At 46.3% G+C, this 23,089-nt stretch overlaps 1 protein-coding gene across 9 annotated transcripts in view; it reads left to right on the forward strand.

Moving 5' to 3' along the window:
* SIPA1L2 (signal induced proliferation associated 1 like 2) overlaps positions 1-23,089 on the forward strand; it is a 226,220-nt gene that overhangs the window by 4,097 nt on the left and 199,034 nt on the right. The window contains exon 1 of one of the 9 annotated variants that reach the window (XM_047825082.1): positions 6,490-6,568. The exons of 7 other annotated variants lie outside the window; for them this stretch is intronic. The gene's annotated coding sequence lies outside the window, so the exon portion shown is untranslated. Of the gene's footprint in view, positions 1-6,489; positions 6,569-23,089 lie in introns of those variants that run through there. One more of the 9 variants, XM_047825085.1, reaches the window with a different exon arrangement.

Genomic DNA, 23,089 nt, shown 5'->3' on the forward strand with positions numbered 1-23,089 from the left:
GAAATCGCAGTCCAGCCCTTCTGTGATGCGGGGATCTCTTGATGATGCGGGGATCTCTTGATAATGCTCTACGAATGGTCTTCCAGCAATACCTGAACATTGCCTGGAAGGGGTGGAGGGCTCCACCCTTCCGAGGTTTTTGACTACTAGACGAGTGTTTTTTTTTTTTTTTCTTTTTCTTTTCTTTTATTTTTTTTCAACGTTTATTTATTTTTGAGACAGAGAGAGACAGAGCATGAACAGGGGAGGGGCAGAGAGAGAGAGGGAGACACAGAATCGGAAACAGGCTCCAGGCTCTGAGCGGTCAGCACAGAGCCTGACGTGGGGCTCGAACTCATGGGCCGTGAGATCATGACCTGAGCCGAAGTCGGACACTTAACCGACCGAGCCACCCAGGTGCCCCTAGACGAGTGTTTTTTACCCACAGGACTGAAATCGAACTCTTCCTGTTTATTTGCATTCTACTCCCTTGGTGGCCCGTGGAACAGATCTTTCTAGAGAGGTATTTCAGTTATTTACTGAGCACCACCTGTCACACTCGGACCCAGAACTGAAGGCTTCCCACTCAGCTTGACCTGGGCAGAGTAGGAGTACCCTTCCCTCAGCCTGTGTGTCCCACTCACACTGATAGAGTCCAGGCCTGCGTTCAGTTGTTTTTTTTTTTTTTTTTTTTGGTGGCCACGTTACCCAGACTCAGTGAGTTTCCTGTTCACTAAAACCCCTGAGTCGTTAATCACATACTGCCACTAGCCATGGTTGGCCTTCCTGCACTAACGTCGCTGCAAGACCCAACATCTATGGTGCTTCATTTTCCTTTATTTTAGCTGGTTCTACCCCGGGTACTTCTTGGGAGTTTGATTCTGTTGGTTAGCACCTTTGCCTGCCCTCCCAAAGGAAGGCTGCTTGCTTAGAACATCAGACTGTTTTTTGTTTTTGTTTTTGTTTTTTTTTATCTCTACCTAAGTCGGGGATGAAATTGTCAAACTGGCTCAGCCATGAATAGTGGCTCTGGAAGCTTCTAGGTTTACAAGGAATCACTCTCGGTTATCGTTAAGTCCTAACGCACCTAATTTCTTACCAGCTGGCTCCGATCTCTCTGCCTTTTCCAGACATCCTGAAAGAGGGTGTCAAGCCTCCTTGGCTACTTCTGCTGACCAGGTTATTCTAAGACAGAAATGAGTTGAATTGTAGTGTGTCCCTGGTAATTAGAACCGTGCTCTGCATGGTTGGTGATTAAGAAATATTTTAATGACTGACTGACTGAATGACTTAGAAAATAGGGCCCCACTGTGACCTGTGACCTCTGGAGGTCTTAGGCACTGAAAAGCCTGTGGGAAAAATCGGCATGTTGTTGGACTTTCTGAACTTATTTTGGAGCTGGGTATTATTTTATTTTGTGTTACTTTCGGGTAGTGGGTAAGAGAACCGTGAGCTTTCCCCATTTTCTCGGCGTTTTAATACTCTTCCCTTCCTGTTTCTCGAACATACGTTTAGTCTGAAGGGGCTTGTTCAGCTCTGCCCGTGGGATTACTCCATATTTTTCACTTTCGCATATTTGCTAAATCTGGAAGAAGCTCCTCGTTGGTCGAGCTGTTCGAGCAATCCGAGTTGCCCGAGCAGGCTGTTGGGTTGTGCGTTCAGTTACTCATCAGTAGAAAAAATCTAGGTAGAGAGCCAATGTTAAAAATTGTTCCTGTGGAAAGCAAGAACTCTTGGATAAATAAAAAAATTATGTATGCTGGGATGAACTATTTGTGGATACTCAAAAAAGCATTTCTGATGGCAGTGCTTGGGGCGTAGTGGCCTGTATAGTCAGATGATGGCTTTCCGTCTTCCAGGGGGCTTCATAATGCATTTGGTTCCTGGTTGGACAGTGGGTGTTCACGTGGCTCAGGAATAGCTCTGGGATACAGTCTTCTTTGTACTGAAGTTTCTAATAAGTAATTTTAGGAATCACAGTTTTAATTATTCATAAAGGACAAAAGCTTTCGTTTGAGTGTTTAATACCTTAATCCAAGGAACAGTGATTTCTTTGTAGTGGGGTTTCTAAATGTTTTTCAGCGTGCATACCCTTTCCGTACAAAATCACCATCCTCAATAAATGTGTGTGTATGCCTGTGCAAACGTACGTGTCTGTGTCTGTGTGTTTGTGCCTATGTGTATATACACTTGCATGCATGTAAATTTATCATGCTAAGATACAGACGTTATAAAACACAGAAATGCACATTTGAAGAAGGGTGGCATTGAAAATAAATAGAAATGGAGTATTTCCTTTTGCACCTTAAGGGCTGTCTTGTTACCTTTCGAAATGTGTGGCCCCCAGTCTGGAGACCCGTGTTCTGTCCACCACTCTCTTCAGCTTAGAGTTCATGACTGTTTGGAAGCAGTTTCTCAGGGGCCTGTCAGCATCCTGTGAGGGAACTTTAAGACAGACTCTATCCTTACCGGGCCCTCTGTTTACTATATTTGTTCCTTTTCTGAGACCTTTTTTTTTTTTTTTTTTAACTTTGGCCTGTTCTCTTCCAGAATTGCTGTGGGTTCTTTAGGGGTTTAATTTGGGTAGGGAGTAGATACCGTCCTGGGGGCTACTGTTCTTTCTGGAACGTTTCTGGTTGAACTCAGCTGTTGAGGAGGCACCATACTGTCACACACAGCCCCCACCAGGCCCACAGTCAGGAGAGAAGGACATAAGTAATCATTTTCTCATCCAGAAACTTCTGAAGCGTAAAAACAAATTTGGAAGTACAGTATAGTTCGGCTCGTGTATCATTGGCTACCGTGCTAGCACATGTCAGCCCCTGCTGCGAGGGAGTTAAGGGAGCCCAGCCACCTGGCCTCTCCAGAACCTTGGTGCTGCAGCTACCCAGCTAAACTAGCACCTCCCCCCTCACTCTCCCTCCTGTGCACTCTCTGCTCCCCTGTTGTCTGCTGGATCTTAATCCGCAGCACTCAGCATTGCCTAACATGAAGAGTGTGTGTATGTGTATATTGTTTTTAAATAGGCTCCACAGCCAACGCGGGACCTGATCTCACGACCCTAAGATCAAGAGTCACCCGATATACTGACTGAGCCAGCCCCCCAGCCTCAGCATTGTATTTTAATTTTTTTTTTAACATTTATTTATTTTTGCGAGACGAGAGAGAGACTGAGCACGAGCGGGGGAGGGGCAGAGAGAGAGGGAGACACAGAATCTGAAGCAGGTTCCAGGCTCTGAGCTGTCGGCACAGAGCCCGACGCGGGGCCGGCGCCCATGGACCGTGAGATCATGGTCTGAGCCCAAGTCGGACACTTAACCGACTGAGCCACCCAGGCGCCCCCTCAGTATTGTATTTTAATTTTTGTATGTTTATCTTCCATCTCACCTCAATAGAACATAAGAGCCGCAGGGGAGGGGCATTTCTGGTTTATTACTGTTACTGCCTGCACTCCCCTGGGTTTTACCACATAATAGGCTCTTAGCAAACAAATATTTGTTAAAGGAATGATGGGGAGCCAGGGGTTTAAACATGAAGGGATTGTGTATCTTGGCTTTTATTGAACTAAGTAAGTAGTGTTCCCTGAAAGTGCGGTAGTGCTGCATCATTTCTTTTGGAAATGGTCTATCTAAACAAGCTTTTTAAAAAAAATTCATTTATTTTCAGAGAGAGAGAGAGACACACACACACACACACACACACACACACACACACACACACACACGGCACGAGTGGGGGAGGGGCAGAGAGGGGAAAAGGCTCCATGCTGTCAGCGCCCAACCCCATAGGAGGCTCGAACTCACAACGGTGAGATCACGACCCTACAGGAATCCAGAGTCGGACGCTAAACCGACTGAGCCACCCAGGCACCCCTCAACAGCCTTTTATGCTTCCCATTTTAAATCATTTCCATCTGAAATGACCTGCCATTGAACTTGGACCCCAAGCCAGTGAAAGGGGAGTAGTAAGTAGTTTCTGAAGAGAGTGAGAGCGGAGGCCCAGCTGTTCCTTTAGGACTTTTATAGCCCTGCTCCAGGGCTGTGATTCTGGGGACGCAGAACACCCTGGGGGTTGTCCTCCTGTTCCTGAGAGCATGTGGTCTGCACCCATCCCAGGTTTCAGAGTCTCCAGACTGACAAGGGCACAGCCCTGATGGAATCCGGTGAGGCTACAGGTCACTTAAAAACCCTGGTGTGGGGGCGCCTGGGTGGCTCAGTGGGTTGGGCGGCCGACTTCAGCTCAGGTCATGATCTCGCAGTCCGTGAGTTCAAGCCCCGTGTCGGGCTCTGTGCTGACAGCTCGGAGCCTGGAGCCTGTTTCAGATTCTGTGTCTCCCTCTCTCTCTGACCCTCCCCCATTCATGCTCTGTCTCTCTCTGTCTCAAAAATAAATAAACGTTAAAATTTACAAAAAAAAAAACACAAAAAAACCCTGGTGTGGGCTCCTTCGTAAACATACCTGAAACGAAGTGATTTCTGAATTGTGCCGTTTCATCTGTAAAGTCTTTTGCCTGTCGGCCCATCAGCCATGGTAATTTCTAGAGGAAACAGTGATTTTTGAAAACTCATCACTAGAACATTGGACACCTCTTGTTGACTTAGCACTTTGAGGATTGCAAAGTACATCGGAGAGATATTTATGCCTTAAAGGTAGTCGGTGCTCAGGAAGTGTAGTTTTCATTTTACAGGTGAAAGTCTTTCATGTTCAATATCCTGATACAGTATTCGTTCCTACATTCCATGAACTCAGAAGGGTGTCATCCTAAGTCCTGTGTGTGTAAATTTCTGTGTTAACAGGTACTATGATGAGATTTGAGGCAGGACTGAGAGCTTCATCTAAATAATCATAGAATCACCTCATTTACCAACCAAGTCTGCTTACTGGAGGGTCATGGGAAGCCTTTTGCTTGGAAAAATGCATCAATGTTCCTATTTAAAAACTTTTTTTTATAAATTTTTTTTTTAACGTTTATTTATTTTTGAGACAGAGAGAGACAGAGCATGAACGGGGAGGGTCAGAGAGAGGGAGACACAGAATCTGAAACAGGCTCCAGGCTCTGAGCTGTCAGCACAGAGCCTGACGCGGGGCTCGAACCCACGGACTGTGAGATCATGACCTGAGCTGAAGTCGGACGCTTAACCGACCGAGCCACCCAGGCGCCCCTTATTTAAAAACTTTTATGTGTTGGTAAGAGTGAGGGAGACTAATGTTTTTGACTTAACAAAATAGAGAATCAGGGGGAGGTATTCTTGAAAATAAATTTAAAAGACAGCCATTGTGCTGGAACTTTCATTGGCGTTCTCTCACATACTGAACCAGACCCTTGTAAGCTGATGGGATGATCCCCCCATTTCACTAACACAAAAACTAAGGTTTGTGGAGAGAACACATGCTTTTCTGAGTCTTCTTAGTCTTAAAAAAATTTTTTTTTAAGGTTTATTTGCCTTTGAGAGAGAGAGAGAGACAAAGCACAAGCAACAGAGGAACAGAGAGAGAGGGAGACAGAGAATCTGAAGCAGGCTCCAGGCTCTGAGCTGTCGGTGCACAACCTGACGCGGGGCTCAAACCCACGAACCGCGAGATCATGACCTGAGCAGAAGTCGGACGCTTACCCGACTGAGCCACCCAGGTGTCCTTGAGTCTTCTTAGTCTTAGACCTGAAACCCCGTCTCTCTGCTCCAGCTACAGGCCGCTTTCCTCTGTTCCCATCTGCTTTGTGAGGTGTGGTTGGTCTCCAGAGATCACGTAAGGAGTGAATGGAAGGAGGTGAATAGAGAAGGTGTGTGCACAGGAGAATGGTGGACTCCAGCCAGCTGTCCCTGAAAGGGGGAAAACGGTGGCCCAGCGTTGGGCTGAGGAGTCTGAGTTTTATTAGCCGGTGGATGGTCTGTTCTTCAGGAGAAATGTCGTAATTCGCGGACAGGTAGCCCTTCTGATCCAATCTGGTTACCTGCCCTTTGTTGGGAAGTGAGTGGGACAATTTCTCCGGCTCCCCGCCTCTTTGCCAGGGTTCGAAGAAGTATAAGGGGAAAACAGTTTTTGTTTTGCATTTATACTTTGCCAGATTTGCATAATCTGTGTTGAAGCCAGTTCAGTGTGAATCCCTAAATAAATTTCAGGCATTTAAATATTTAAAAGGATCCGTCCACAGTACTTTACTCACCCAAAGAATAAGTGCTTCCAACAAAGAAAATAACCCCCTTGCAGATGCAGCCCATACAGACTTTGTTCACCTTGTCACTGAATTATAAAACATTAATAGCAAAGCTAGAATTGGAACATTCGCCGACATGCCTGGCTGGCTCGCTTCCAAAATATTGTTTCCCTGGTTGGAGCATGCGGGACGGTTTGTTTAAAACTGGCAGCTGGCCAGGGAGCGGAGCTCTGACGCAATCACGGCGGTAACTACTTTGCTCCGACTGCTAATTTTAGGGCAGTTAAATCTGGGTGATGTCTGATGACTGCTGTCGCTGTGCGTCTGGTGGCGGGGAGCCTTCCAGATCCATCCTCTGGGCCCGGCACCGCGGTCCTCGGCTCCCCGCGCGATGGGCTGGCAGAGGCGATGCCGGGCTGGCACCGAATGTGAGCGGTGAGATGAGTTGGGGCAGGGCCTGCGCGGGGCTCCAGGGGACACCGCCTCTGATCTCACTGGTTTTCTGTGCCAGTCCCTCAACAGATTCGTATCCGAGGGCACCGGGCCGTGGGAGGTGTGGAGGACGGAGGCAAGTGTAAACAGAGGCTCTCGCCTTCCGCGGCCCCCCCCTCACCCCAATGACAACACGCTCTGCTTCTCCCTGCCCTCCCCGCCGGCGCTGGCTGGCTCAGCACCCAGCCGCTTCTGCCTTCTCCTTTTCTGGAAGAGGCAAAACTGAGGAGAAAGATGGGAATTTTTGGAGACCAGTTTGGAGCATCGTATAGAAGAGCAGAGTAGAGTTTTCTGGCTCTTGCAGGAGAGGGAGGTGGCAGGGAGGGGTTGCTTTGTGGCCATCCTGACCTCACTTCGCTTCCTGGACAGTGAGCGTAACCCAGTTTCAAAACAAGGATCCCCAAGGCCTCTATAAACGCTGGCATTCTGAGGTTGCCCGGTTAGCGGGAGGCGTCCTGGGGTGTGACACCCATGGGGGCAGGGGCCACTTACCTCGTTCCCTCCTGGGCTCCGGGTGAGCGTCCGGCACCATCAGAGAATTAACGGACTCGTAGCATTTCCGGCCTCAGAGGGCCCTCTGGTCGTCTTCGAATCAAACTTCCTCATGTTCCTGATTCGGAAATTTAAGAGAAGGGTTTAACAGCCGGGACCCCGTCGTGGAAGAGAATGGGCTGGCTTACTGGGTGAGACCCTGGGATAGCCGGGCTCTGTGGCTTGAAGGCCCCGTGGGCTGCTGAGCATATAGCGGGTTGCCTAGTTGAGAGAACATTCCAGAAGAAGGCAGGAGCCAAGTTATGCTTTGGCACATGGTTAGAATTTGAATTTTCCGCGAGGGGCCCTTAGACACAAGGACACTCCGGGCTCTGTAGAGACCGGCCAATGCAAGTAAACCCATCTCACTTAGTTGTTCATTTGAACCCAGTGTTGTCTACAACAACTCCCTCTGCCTGAAACAAAACTCACCTCCTTGCCTGGTTTAGGTTTTGCCACCCCGAAAACGGATTTCGTTATAAAAGTGACCTCAAGGAGAAGTGACGGACCGTGTTTTTGACATGGTGGTTAACTCACTCGTCTGTCACGTAAGGTAGTCAATCTGATCTCCCCCCCACCATTGTAATTTGTTAAAGGTTATGTCATACACCTGAAGGAAAAAATACCGAAAGTAAATGATGAGCTTTATTTTTTTTTTAAACATCGAGATATATAGATGACATCATATTTGTTTCAGGTGTATCACATGACAGTTGGCATTTCTGTGTGCTGTGAAATGATCACAGTAAGTCTGGTCACAATTTTTTTTTCTGGGGATGACACCTTGTAAGATCTGTCTTCGCAACTTTGAAGCCCTTTAACTGTCCCGTATTATTCACTATAACACCACGCTGTACATTACATCCTCGGAACTTATGTATTTTATGACTGGGAGTTTGTGCCTTTTGACCATGACGTTTTGGTGTGAAATTATTGAATCTGTTTCAGTTGTTTGTCTAGAAAATATACACACCAGTATTACAGTTGTAATCCAAGGTCACATGTTTTAAGACTTTAGGAATTTATAACTTTTGGTGATTGGTTGACCAGAGTGACTTATTTGAAAAATTATTCTGGGTAATCAAATTTTTATTTTTTATTTTTTTAAGTTTTAGTTATTAACTTACTTGTATATTTGTTTTGAGAGAGAGAATGAGTGGCGGTTGGGGCAGAGAGAGAGAAGGAGAGAGAGACTCCCAAGCAGTCTCCACGCTCTCAGCACAGAGCCTGATGTGAGTCTCGATCCCAGGAACCGTGAGATCATGACCTGAACTGAAATCAAGAGTCAGGATGCTGGGGCACCTGGGTGGCTCAGTCTGTTAAGCATCTGGCTTTGGCTCTGGTCATGATCTCACGGTTCATGAGTTCGAGCCCCGTGTCGGGCTCTATGCTGACAGCTTGGAGCCTGGAGCCTGCTTCGGATTCTGTGTCTCTCTCTGCCCCTCCCCCAGCCACGCTCTGTGTCTCTCTTTCAAAAATAAATAAACATTGAAAAAAGAAAAAAGGATGCTTAACCGACTGAACCACCCAGGCACCCCATGAGTAATCAGACTTGTAAACCGAGGCAGCAGGGCTTGGGAAGCATGGCCGCGGGCCGAGCATTTACCCTGTGGAGCACTGGTTCCCCGCCGGCCGGGGTCTCTCTGCTGTGTTGAGTTACCATCCATGCCCTCTTTCCGTAGCTCTCTGTCACTTTTAAGTGCCATGAAGTAGTAGAAAGTGCCAGCTAAGATTTGCATTCCCCTGTAAACTCTAAAACAAGAGATCTCAACATCATCACCGTAGACTTCCCCTCAGGTTTTTTGTCACATGGATTTTTATTTATTTATTTATTTATTAAAAAAAATTTTTTTAACGTTTATTTATTTTTAAGACAGAGAGAGACAGAGCATGAAAAGGGGAGGGGCAGAGAGAGAGGGAGACACAGAATCCGAAACAGGCTCCAGGCTCTGAGCTGAAAGCACAGAGCGCGATGCGGGGCTCGAACTCACGGACCGCGAGATCGTGACCTGAGCCGAAGTCGGACGCTTAACCGACTGAGCCACCCAGGCACCCCTATCACATGGATTTTTAGACACCCAGAGAAGTTGCAAGAATTCTGTAGTACAGTGGGCACCATATATCCACCACCTAGGTCGTGTAAAGTGTTGGCATTTTACTATATTTGCTGCACGCATATCCATGCAGCAGTCCAGTTTTGGGGGATGCATTTGAAAATAATGGTACCCATCAGTACACTTCGCTGCCCTGTTCTACTTTTTTCTCTTCGCCGTAGATAAGTTTTGCCCGTGTTTGAACTTCATAGAAATGGAATCCTGCAGGATGCACTCTTTTGGGTTAAGGCTTCTTTCGCTCAGCATAACGTTTTCCTGATTGGCTATATGCTTTTAAATGCATCACCGCACCAGGCGGCCTCTCCCGTTGGTTTCGGGCTGTTTTCGAAGGTGGGATCGTCAAGGGATTTTAGGAGCAATTTCTTTCGGGTGTGTGTGTATTTTTCTTAAGCCTCATCTTCCCCTTTCCGAACAGGGATGTGATTTTTACACTTAATTTGGTCGTTTTCTCACTGGGTCTCTTCTTACCTCCCGCCCGTGCGTTCGGGGAGACCAGGCCCGCCTCTGGCCAGTTTGCAGACATTTGCCACCTGGTGGGCTCAGGCCGGTGCGAAGCTTTCAGCTGAGCCCTCCGCTTCTGAAGATTTAGATCGACACATGATCCCTTTACTTATTTATGTGTGCTACTTGGAAAATTTTAGGTAAAAGAAAATCCATCTATTTACTTTTGCAAAGTCTATGCTTGACCTTTGTGATTAACTTTTAAAAGATGAAGATTTTATAAGGCATCTCTGAGGAATAATTTCTAGTTCCGTTGCAATAAATTATTAAAGCCGAAATATCCTGACTTCAGTTTTCGGACACTAGATAGAGGAGACTAACCAACAAAACCTACAAAATGAGATTTTTTTTTTTAATTTTTTTTTTTTCAACGTTTATTTATTTTTGGGACAGAGAGAGACAGAGCATGAACGGGGGAGGGGCAGAGAGAGAGGGAGACACAGAATTGGAAACAGGCTCCAGGCTCCGAGCCGTCAGCCCGGAGCCTGACGTGGGGCTCGAACTCCCGGACCGCGAGATCGTGACCTGGCTGAAGTCGGACGCTTAACCGACTGTGCCACCCAGGAGCCCCCAAAATGAGATTTTTAAATCAGCTGCCGTGAGTCGATACCAGTTAGTGAAATAAAGTCCTAGCTGCTTAAAAATAAAATGCTACATTGCTAAATTTACCTTTTTAAAATTTTGGACAGTGAGCAAGCACGATGGGAGGAGGGGCAGAGAGAGAGAGAGAGAGAGAGAGAGGGAGGGAGAGAGAGAGAGAATCCCAAGCAGGCTCCACACTGTCAGCACAGAGCCTGATGTGGGGCTTGAACCCATGAACTGCGAGATCACGACCTGAACTGAAAGCAAGAGTCAGAGGCTTAACCGACTGAGCCACCCAGGCGCCCCCCCCCCCCAAAAATGCCAGAAATAAATTCACCGTGCCTTTTGCAGAAGGCCCACTATTACTGAAGCTCTGAGTTGCTAAACCTCTCTAGCTGGGCACAAACTAGTTAAGTTTTCGTCAGCAGGACTGGTGTACGTTCCGGTACGGTGACATTGGCCCTGCCCGTGGAGCAGTGGGCACGCACGTGTCTTGCCTCGTTTGTCCCATGCTTACCACACTCCCTTTTGTGCGGGGCACGGTTCTAGGGAGGGACTCCGGTTACGGTGGCGGGTGGGCAGACATGGGTGTTGTTCTAATGGCACTCGCATTCTGGAAGTAGAGTGGGTCTTCTATTAATATTTCTCTCAGATTTTTTTTTTTTTTTTTTTTTAATGGGAGGCAGTGCTCTCTTCAAGTGCGGTTTAGCTCTGGGTAGAGGCAGGGAGGGTAACGTCTACTCGTAATGAGATTGCAGACAGAGTCTGTAACTCTGAAAGAAATGTTACTGGGGACATGGATTAGGAGATGTAATAAAGGACCTCGTCCCCTGTTTAAAATTCAGACTCATAATAGAAGGCTTAAGAGACACTCGATGAATGGAATAATGGGAATCATTTATTCTGGAGCCAGAGGGTTTCTTGGGAGCAGAAACCTTTTGAATGACTGCAGGGCCCTCCGGCTTATGGGCCATTCAGGAGCAGGTTCCACGGGAGTCCAAGGGCCAGCGCCCAGTCCGAGAAGAGCTGTGACGGGGTCCTGGGGCAGATGGCAGGGAAATGGCTGTGCATGCGATTCCCGCCCCCCCCCCCCCGATGAGCTGACGTCACATTGCTTTTGCCCCCAAAGAACGGCGCACTGTGCCCCCAATGCCGGCACCTTGACAAACTCTTGAAGGGCCAGCCTGATGGGTCGAAGTGGCTGCTTTGGAGACCATGAGGAGCAGATCACGAGTCTGTCTGAGCTCAAGGTGGGCAAGGTCAGCGCACCTTGGGTGCCAAGGATGTGGAGGTGGGATGCGGCCGCCGTGCCTGGGCTCTGAGTTCTGTGTTCTCCAGGGTTATCCCGTGGCTTCCAAGCATGTGCAGAGTAATCCTGGGCATAGCAAACAAAATATTCCTTCCAGAGGGTCAGCTCATAACACGTGGTCTGAACATGAGTTTATTTCCCTCGGAATGTTTGGGAGAAAAGACTTCCTTCCGCTCACTTGCTCTACATTGAGGGACTGCATCCAGCTTTGGATCTGAACTCTTTTCCTAGAGATTAGGAGTGTTCATGAGCCCGAAGGAAGGTCTGCAAAAGAGAGAGAACATAGAGATTCGGTTGTATTTGTCACTTCGCACTGATAAAATTAAAAAGTGGGGGAGGACTCCTGGTCGAAATAAATGACACTTGAAATTGTTTCAAGGATGGAAAGGCTGGATGGTTTTTATTTTTCACAGGAGCATCATGGCGTTTTGATCATTCATGGCCCCTCAATTGCTGCTGTCTGCTCAGGATATGTTACAGATGGGTTATGCTGATTTTGCTAATTTTTGCCAATAATTTAAGCATGGAAGGATTCAGGGAACCTCCCGAGCGATAAGAACACAGCTGCTGAGGATAACTTTGAGAGAAGAGGAGTATGTCTTGAGCCTCTCACATGATTTGGGGGCAGTAGCCACAGCTAAGCAGCTGCAGATGGCGTGTTTTCAGCTCGCACTGTGGCAGTTTGGGAGTTTTCTCCATCTTTTTGTTTGTAGCGAACAAAAGAGCAGCGCGGAACTGAATCGGCTAGATAAGTGTATATAAATTCTACGGACGGTGTCTCTACTCCATCTTGACTGAAATATTAAACTTCTGTCTCAGGAAGGGAAAACCGACCCGGTGATTTACTGGTGTCTGATTAAACCCCATCTTCACATGCCTCTAGAATGTGTGTGCTTTGACTTTCCATCAATGGGTAAACATTTACATTGGCCTTTGCCCTTAGAAATTCACTATTCTAGCAAAAAACCAATGAAACAATTTCTGCTTTCGCTGTTCCGTGAAGTGTTCTGCAGCATCTGGAAGGGAGGAGGGGCCTGGATTTCAGTATTAATTCCTTTAGTTTGCAGGAGAAAGGGAAGGCTTCTAGAGGAGGGCTTGTCAGGGGTCACGTCTTCATGGGGAGAAGGGGAGGAGATGCCAAAGAAATCACAAATATTCTAATAATCCTCCCGGAAGTGGCTTGTACACACCCCCTCCCACTGCTCTCTGTTATTGTTGGACTCCAAAGAAAGGCCTGCTGGACCTGCCTCTACTCCCCTGGGTGATTCTTTCTTGTGTTCAGAACCTTCATGACTTCCTGTTGCTCTGATGCTGGGCATGTTCTGTGGGTTAAAAAAAGCATATGGCTCCTCAAAGATCCTATTCTGTGCTCCCTAAATCCAGATGAACCAGTCCGACCTACATCAAGGCTTTTTTTTTTTTTTTTTTTTTTTTTTTGCCACTATATCTTTTTTGTTCTTGAGTTGCATAACTTAATTGGAAGTTTCCAGAAGGCTGATCCTTCTCATCTTGTCTTTATAGTTAGTGTCTCTGTTTTGTTCCAGTTTGTTGTTGTTGTTGTTTTAATTGCCAAGTCATGGGAACACATTTTCACCCAGCACTAAGTGGAAATGTAGGCTTAACAGGCCCTGAAATGCAGTTTTTTGTAGGCGTGTCCCTGATTGCCCGTAGGCCCCTGCCTCGACCCAAGGCCGCCGGGTCCTCCTAGAGCTCAGCCCTGGTCACAGGTTTTTCATCTTCGAATGTTTCGATTCCAAATAATTTTCAGAATCGGTGGAAGACAGTTCCATGTCTGACACCTGGAGATATTCCCCTTGACTCCATAGTGAAAGTGAGAGATTGCTAGAGAAGACCTATAACTTTGCTTTTTACTTCTTATTTTAAAATGTTTTATTTATTTTTTGAGACAGAGGGAGACAGAGTGCAAGCGGAGGAGGGGCAGAGAGAGAGGGAGACACAGAATCCAAAGCAGGCTCCAAGCTCTGGGCTGTCAGCACAGAGCCTGATGCGGGGCTAGAACCCACGAACCATGAGATCATGACCTGAGCCCAAGTCAGATGCTTACCTGGCTGAGCCACCCAGGCGTCCCTGCTTTTTACTTCTTGTATGGGACTTCTATAGCCATCAAGCCTTTTTTTTTTTTTCTTTACATGTAATATTTTTTCTTTAAATGTAGTATTAAAGGTCTTATGCAAATATTAATATTTTCAGTAATACGTCTTGGAGTGGAGACACTGTGACTCCGGTGCTGCTGCTGACCATCCCACTCCTTCTGGTAGACAAGTCCAAGGTCGCAGAGTATCCACAGCCCTCTGTGCCTTGGGCCTATTGTTAGACCATATAGAATTTTTCAAAAAATGCATTTTTGAAATGTGAATGAAGGTCGCTATGTGGACAGAGCCGATTCCCCACCCCACTCTCTTGCCCCACTGTATTGCCTTTATTCTGTTTCATTTTATATATTCACTTTGTTTTACTTTTATCAGGCACCTGCCCTGGCCTTCTGTTGAATTCAGAGTTAGGGAGAGAGATTGAAATAGTGCTTCCTCTCAGCCCCGAGAGGAATAAAACAATATTTTATTGTTTACCCAGATCTCTTAGTATAATTTCTCGGGTATTTCACGAAACAAAAACTGCAAAAATTAGCAAGGATGTTACCTCCCTTCCATCTTCGGTTACAATTACAGCATAACTTTGTTCTACAATCATAACCAAGTAACAGTTATCAGTAAAAGAGCAGTTCCTCATACTAAATGCTCATAACACATTTGTAACAAATACCACTGTATATCAGTGCAGTTGACCCTTGGACACCGTGGGGGTTGGGGGCGCTGACCCCCCACACAGTCGAAAATCCGCACGTAACTTTTAACTCCCCAGAACTTAACTACTAATAGCTTACTGTTGACCAGAAGCCTCACCGATGACGATTAACACTTACTTTGTATGTTATGTGCATCACATGCGGTATTCCTACAGTAAAGCTGGAGAAAGAAAATGAAATTAAGAAAATCATTAAGGAAGAGAAAGTAGGTTTTCAGTACTGTACTGTATTGGAAAAAATCTGCATAGAAGTGGACCCACGCAGTTCGAATCTGTGCTGTTCAGTGGTCAACTATTTTTAGAGATTTTGATGTGATAAATGAGCTTGCCTGCTCCTTGCTTATCAATTTCTCTAATCAGGGACAGATTGATGATGTCTGTTTGCGGGGGATTATATGTGTCTAGATAGTTTCTATGTTTTGTTTTAACCACACTCATTGTAGAGAGACCCTTTGACATGAAGTACTTTGATGGAAATGGAAGAAGAGATTTTAAAGTACATTTGGCAAGTTCAATTTATATAGCATTTTACGCTTTTATCTGAAAATCAACAAATGATGTATTTCCAACTTGATCTTTGACTTGTCATTGGGGGCCAGGTCAGAAAACTTATTCTGCAAAGTAGTAGACCATTTGTCTTTTTTTTTTTTTTTAAATTTTTTTTTCAACGTTTTTTATTTATTTTTGGGACAGAGAGACACAGAGCATGAACGGGGGAGGGACAGAGAGAGAGGGAGACACAGAATCGGAAACAGGCTCCAGGCTCTGAGCCATCAGCCCAGAGCCTGACGCGGGGCTCGAACTCACAGACCGCAAGATCGTGACCTGGCTGAAGTCGGACGCTTAACCGACTGCGCCACCCAGGCGCCCCCGACCATTTGTCTTTTGATGAACAAAAAGGATTTTGTGTACTTTTGTGTTATATTTGACAACATCATAATACTGTCCTGATCAGGATTAGTCACGTGACTTATGTGTTCAACAATTTTCGAACTGGTTTCCAGGAGGTTTGATGTGGGTGATTATCCTGACTTAGCTTTCAGAGAAACTAGATTAAAATTGTGGAATACAAACCATTAGAAAAGAAGTTCTGTGTGTGTGTGTGTGTGTGTGTGTGTGAAACAGCTGCCTCTTCTTTAAAGTTGGGGTGTGGATTAGTGTTAGATAATGTGTTTGATGTCATGAAGACTGATCTGTAACGAGGAGGTAGCTACTAGTGGGTGGGGAAGTTCTTACAGAATTTATTTAAAAAAATTTTTTTTTAATGTTTATTTTTGAGAGAGCGCATGAGCTAGGGAGGGGCATAGAGCGAGAGGGAGACACAGAATCTGAAGCAGGCTCCAGGCTCCAAGCTGTCAAGCACAGAGCCCGATGTGGGGCTCCAACTCACGACGTGTGAGATTGTGACCTGAGCCGAAGTCAGACCCTTAACCGACTGAGCCACCCAGGCGCCCCTGTGTTTATTTACCTTAAAAGAGAGTGTGTGTGCACACACACGTGTGAGTGGGGGAGGAACAGAGAGAGAGAGGGAGAGAGAAAATCCCAAGCAGGCTCTACGCTCAGTGCGGAGCCCGACATGGGGCTCGATCCTATTATCATGAGATCATGACCTGAGCTGAAATCAAGGAGTTGTAAGCTTAACCAACTGAACCACCCAGGGGCTCCTATATATTTTTATTAAGAGGAGGACCCTGTACATGTAAATGGTTAAGGGCTGTGCTAAGGAGGAAGGGATCTACCCGAGGAAGGGATGATACTGAAAATTGATCCCCTGATCCCCACGCCTGGGGATCCCCACGCCTGGGGATCCCCACGCCTGGGGATCCCCACGCCTGGGGATCCCCACGCCTGGGGATCCCCACGCCTGGGGATCCCAACCTATGTTTTATTTTTGTTATTTCAAAGTCACTCGTACCTATGGCAGGTGGTCTGTCTTCTGCAGCAGGGTCCCCGCTAGATGGGCATTTGTTCCCTGGGGAGAAGCTGGACCTCTGGGTTCTCTGTCCGTTTCCCTCAAGAGGTGAAAGATGGATGGTGTACGGGTGGGAGGGAACATGACCCAGCAACCCTGCACCTGTGCCCGAACACTTTCAGTGAAGCAGCTCTTCCGAGGCCCCGGGTCAAAGATTAATGGAGAAGAAGCAAAGAAGGGACAGTGAAGTTTTCCTTAACCCTCTGTACTGCGAGCCCTGCTTCCCACGATTTCTAGGGTAAGCTCTGTGCAACCTTTAATAAAGAAGAGGCTAATAATTGGGTGGGGATATAGGGTGGGGAATCCAGCCCAACAAAATAACCACAATTGGTGCAAAAGATTCATGTATAAGGATCCTCAAAGCAGTATTAGTTATGATGTGAAAAACTGGAAAAATACTGGCTGTAAAGCATTAAATTATGATTCTCCATATGATCAAGTAATTTAAATCAATTAAATATCTTGTTTTATAGGACCATTTAATGACGTGGGAAAATGTGCACAGAATATTAAGTGAAAACATTTTCTTGCTAAGCAGTATATATAATGGATCCCAGTTTTGCAGGAAAATTAAATATGCATATGCATTCTCAGAACAAGGATACATTAAAGAATTTACAGTGCTTATTACTTGTGGTTATGTGTAATTATCATTTTCTTTCCGCGTTTTCCACTTTTTCTAAAATGAACATATTAATTTTGTAAGAGGAAAAAACATAGTATTAAAGTATTTGAATTCTATGACTCCGTTATATGTATCCTTAAAAAAAAGTAGTTTGTTTCAATAAAGTTTCCTGGTTCAGTGTAGTGTGGATTTATTTTATTACATAATCTTCTTGATTTGTTCTTTTGAGTATAATTAAAAGAAATTAAAAGAAGTATTTAAGGCCCAGAATTAGCAAATATTTATTAGCTACTTACTACGTATTCTAAGCCTACTTATCAGAAAGCACTTACAATCTGAGGTTAGTATCATGTAGGCAGATCTCCTTTGAAAACTGTTACTTGGCTGATATTATATGTTGAGTTTAAGCACTATATATTTTTAACCTTTTGACTACCTTCTTCATTTAAACTTGTTACATAGGAGAAAATACATGTATGGATACCATAAAGGCATTAAATCAACCTACTTTCAGAAGATTGATTTTTTACTATTAAAAATACATTTTATTGGTAAGGCACTGAATGCTTTTACTTATTTATTTATAATTGTTTTTAATGTTTATTTATTTTTGAGGGAGAGAGAGACAGAGTGAGAGCGGGGGAGGGACAGAGAGAGAGAGGGAGACACAGAATTGGAAGCAGGCTCCAGGCTCCAGGCTCCGAGCTGTCGGCACAGAGCCCGACGCGGGCCTCAAACTCAAGAACCGTGAGATCATGACCTGAGCCGAAGTCGGATGCTTAACCGACTGAGCCACCCAGGTGCCCCGGCACTGAATGCTTTTATATACATTATTTTGTTGAATCCTCATAGCTAGTATTCCTGGACAATGAGGACATCTTTCTTAGTGGGACTAAGAATTAAGTTAGAGACTTCGGCATTTACTCTCAAATTACTGTTGTCACTCTTTGCTTATCTTTGAGAGCAGAGATACCTTGATTCGGATAACATCCATGTGTTTTTGGCAGTGTCATTGCCAGCCCTTTGATACTATGCTTTTTGACATTTACATTAAAAATAAAAATTAGCTAATTTGTAAGTTATAAGGTCTCAAAAAGTAGTTCATTCTTCCTTCACGCTTGTTAATGCTTCTATTAAAATTCCGGAATGGCTTATTAAATTAAGTGCAGCGTCAAAGGCTAATTGTCTCTCCGTGAATTATCTACATGACTTATGAAAGCACGATTTAAGAATTATGTTTGAATAGCAAGTCTGAAGTCAGTTTTTAGTATCTATCAAATTGTAACGATCGTGGATGAAAAGTATTAATAGTTGATGAAGTCCATGCCTGTGCTACAAAAGACGCCTCTAAAATATATCCAGCGTTAATGTCCTTGAAATCGCTTGCCCTTCTTAGCGTCACATGTCTGAGGCACAAACGGGTGGTCTGAATGTCTCACGCAGCACGGCCTGATGGATCAGAAAGCCGTGACGGCGTCTGTGGCGACAGCTAGCGAGCGTTCCGGTGGGGGTTCGGGCACTGTGGTGACCTAGGCTTTGACTGTGACTGAGCACCGCACTTCCTTGGGCAAGTGGTACCTCGATTTGCACAACTCAGAGTGGGGATGTGAGGCCTGCTGTGGAAGATGGTTGTGAGCTCACGGAGGGCGCTCGTACAAGTGCTTTGCCTGCTGCTGGCACGTGTGAGTGCTCAGAGGCTCCCAGTTGCTGTTCCTCGTGTGCGTTATTTGAGCATCGAGCACGTGCTACAGGAGCCCATGCCTGTGCTTACGCTCAGGGAGGGAAGACAGCTGGAAAAGAAAGGAATACGACTGCCTAGAGAAGCTGAGGGAGTTTTGAATGAATACAGCTATTTTTTTAAAAGAACGCAAAGGAAATCAAGTTTTAAGCCGAGGGTTAATATTCCTCTCATTAGTGATAATGAGAGTCAGAAACAAAGTTGATTTGAAAACAGTTGGTTTGGATTCTTGCAAAGGAGGTGCCCTCCATGCTGGACAACCTGCTGGGATCCTTTGAAGATAAGAGTCCGGGTGTGCTGGGTCTTTCTGCCTGCTGGACTCGGCCCCTGGGGTGGGATCAGCTCCATTTGTTTGAAAAAGTGCCACCAACTGGTATTAAAGGAGATAGTTGCGGTGACAGGTAGGTGTAGGATGACAAAAGAGAGACTTTAAAAAAAAAAATTTTTTTTTTTAACATTTATTTATTTTTGAGAGACAGAGAGAGACAGAGCATGAGGAGGGGAGGGGCAGAGAGAGAGGGAGACATAGAATCTGAAACAGGCTCCAGGCTCTGAGCCATCAGCACAGAGCCCGACGCGGCCCGACGCGGGGCTGGAACTCACAAACCATAAGATCATGACCTGAGCCGAAGTCAGATGCTTAACTGACTGAGCCACCCAGGCGCCCCCAAAAGGGAGACTTTGTAAAGCAGACTGTGCACGTATCATGTCTGTTCCCATTAAACTTCCTGATCTTGACTTCGGAAGTTGAAAGGTGTTTATTTTTATTATTATTATTTTTTTTGCTAGATACCCTTTTACTTCGAACCTTCCTGATAGTTTCCGTTGGGGCCCAGAGAAAGAAATGACCTTGGTAAAGACTTGCAGCGGGTGTGGTCTTGTAGCTGGTGTCAGAGCAGGGACTGAGTGCCCCATGTGTATCTTATCACTGAGCGAGAGGAGACTGCCCGGTTCTTGCTGTGCCCCCAGCACCCAGCAGTGCGCTCATCCCTCAGCACTCTGCGGTTCCTGGTCTCGTGAATCCTCCCGCTGGCCCCAGCCCCCGTCCTTTGTGACTTGCCCTCCTTGTGACCATGTCGAGTACTAACCCCCCTGCCCCCCTTCTCTCTCCCCTCCGCTTCTGTGCACCACTCTCTCGCATGCTGTGACTGCTTTTGGACATTTCTTCTCTGCCATGGCTGGCCTCTCCTTCCTGCATACCTTCGAGGTGTTGGGGTCCCTTCTGTTTGCTCTCGCTCTGGGTGATCCTACCTTCCTAAGTGGCTTGTTTCACTACCTCTGTGATGGTGACCTCCAAATCTTTACCTGTCTGACCTTTATTCCACCCACCTTCTAGCCATCTTCTGGGTATTCTTTATTTAATTTAACTTATTTTATTGTATGTTTTTGAGAGAGAAACACATAGCGCGAGCAGGGGAGGGGCAGAGAGAGAGGGAGCCACAGAACCTGAAACAGGCTCCAGACTCTGTGTTGTCAGCACAGAGCCTGACGCGGGGCTCCAACTCGTGAACCGTGAAACCGTCGGCCTGAGCCGAAGTTGGACGCTTAACCGACTGAGCCACCCAAGCGCCCCTGGGTATTCTTGATACATTTCAAAGAAGTGAGTCCATTTTGGATCGATGATCTTCCCCCACAAATGTCTCTTACCCTCTTTTCCCCTTTGTACCAAGCTATCACATGGACCTAGTCTGCGGGTTAGACAAAGCTTGGTGTCCTCCTTAACTCAGTCCTAATGCCACATCTGTCCACTTGTATGCCAGCATCTACTAGTTGTGCTTCAGAAATCTTTTTTTTTTTTTAATTTTTTTTTAACATTTATTTATTTTTGAGACAGAGAGAGACAGAGCATGAATGGGGGAGGGTCAGAGAGAGGGAGACCCAGAATCTGAAACAGGCTCCAGGCTCTGAGCCGTCAGCACAGAGCCCGACGCGGGGTTCGAACTCACGGACCGCGAGATCATGACCTGAGCCGAAGTCGGCCGCTCAACTGACTGAGCCACCCAGGCGCCCCCAGAAATCTTTTTAAAAATAAATAAATAATTAATTAATTAATTTTGAGCGCGAGGGAGGGAGTGACGGGGGGCGGGGGGTGGGGAGAGAATCCCAAGCAGGCTCCACGCTGTCAACACAGGGTCCAACGTGGGGCTTGATCTCACCCATGATCCTGGAATCTGACCTGGCCTGAAATCAAGAGTAAGACACTTAACCGACTGAGCCACCGAGGCGCCCCCAGAAATCCCTCTTGAATCTTTTCCCCCCTGTTCCTGCCGCACATCAGGACGTACCATCCTGTGAACTTAAAACCGCTCCCTAGCCTGTGGGTCCAGTAGGGTAGCCACCGGCCTGCATGTGGCAATGTAAGTTTAAATGAGGGAAAATTAAATACAAAGAAAAGTTCACCTCCTCAGTCTCATGAGCTGCATTTCAGGTGTTCGGCAGCCGCCTGGAACGTTGTCCTCGCTGACGGGGCAGATGGAACATTCCCATCACTACAGAAGGTTCTGTGGGACATCACTGCCTAGCTGACCTGCCTGCTCCCAGCTTCTCATTCTCTCCGGCTCATCCTTCCTATTGCTGTCAGCATTTTCTCCATAGAAGCAGCGATTTAGTTAAAACCTTCTCTTGGGTGTGTGGATAAAATCTGAGCCCCTCTGCAGGGCACATAAGCTCTCCACTGCCTCAGTCCTGTCTCCGGGCTGGAAACTTCTGCCCCTGGCCCCCTTATGTGCATCCCTGGCTTTGCTGTTCTCTCCTTTCCCAGGGCTCCTCTCTGCTTGGAATGCCCTCCCCCTCCTCCTTGTCCTTTTCATAGACTTTCCCTGCACCACTTCTGTCTCCGGTAGTGACATTCCTCATGGCCTTGAGGAACGCTTACTGCCCTGGCCACCATGTGAGGGGGTGTCTTGGGCATGCTCAGATTTTTTGTCCTTATGCCCTCTGAAAGAACTTAAAAGTTTTTTTAATGTTTATTTTTGAGAAAGAGAGAGAGACAGAGGCAGACAGACCATGAGTGGGGGAGGGGCAGAGAGCAAGGGAGACAGAATCTAAAGCAGACTCCAGGCTCTGAGCTGTCAGCACAGAGCCTGATGCAGGGCTTGAACTCACAGACGGTAACATCATGACCTGAGCCAAAGTCGGACGCCTAACCCACTGAGTCACCCAGGCACCCCTGGAAGAACTTTTAAAAAACTTTGTAGTCTCCACTGAGGGTTGATGGGGGGGTGGGAGGGAGAGGGGGGTGGGTGATGGGCACTGAGGAGGGCACCTGTTGGGATGAGCACTGGGTGTTATATGGAAACCAATTTGACAATAAATTTCATATTAAAAAAAAATAAAAAGAGATGTGAACCAAAAAAAACCAAAAAAACTACATTGTCTCTCCCATGTTTTTAAGTTCACACCCAACATTTTGGTCACAAGGTCAAATGATTTATTTTTGGTAATGGGAAGTGTGAGGTATTAAACATCTTAAACAGTGAAACTAATACGAGGGTTGTCTTAGTTGAAATAGAGTTTTTGACAGTATAGTTTGAGAGAATCAATTCTAACTTCCTGATTGAAAAATACAGAATTCAAGTAAATTTGTCATCTGAGGAGTTTCCCTAACATGGCTTGAACGTTTTGGCACTGGGGGGAAAAATTTTCCAGTTCATGTTTAAGAGAATCCATACCACTAATCTATATTTTTTCATTTTTTTTCCCCCCCTGGGTCAGATGGGTCAGAGTTTCCCCTTAGCAGAAATATGTTTAAGGCGCTTAAAACCAGGAAGCATTATGAACTTAAAGGGTCATGATTGGGGCGCCTGGGTGGCGCAGTCGGTTAAGCGTCCGACTTCAGCCAGGTCACGATCTCGAGGTCCGTGGGTTCGAGCCCCGCGTCGGGCTCTGGGCCGATGGCTCGGAGCCTGGAGCCTGTTTCCGATTCTGTGTCTCCCTCTCTCTCTGCCCCTCCCCCGTTCATGCTCTGTCTCTCTCTGTCCCAAAAATAAATAAACATTGAAAAAAAATTAAAAAAAAAATTAAAGGGTCATGATTAATTACCAAAGACATCTTCCCCGATGATCACATTTTGAATTATCCCTTTGGCGCCCTAGGGGTTGGCGTTTGAACTTTGGGACCATGCACCATGTTAAGATTTCGGGAGACAGCAGCTGTTGGGAAAACAGAAATACCCATCCGTTTTCGGGAAGAGTGCATGGAAGGTGAGGGTCTAGAGACAGATTCCTTATCCACCCTCTGCCTATTAACTATTCCTGGACTCCTGGGAGA

The sequence above is a fragment of the Prionailurus viverrinus genome, chromosome D2, assembly GCF_022837055.1.
Source record: "Prionailurus viverrinus isolate Anna chromosome D2, UM_Priviv_1.0, whole genome shotgun sequence".
NCBI classification, from domain to species: Eukaryota; Metazoa; Chordata; class Mammalia; order Carnivora; family Felidae; genus Prionailurus; species Prionailurus viverrinus.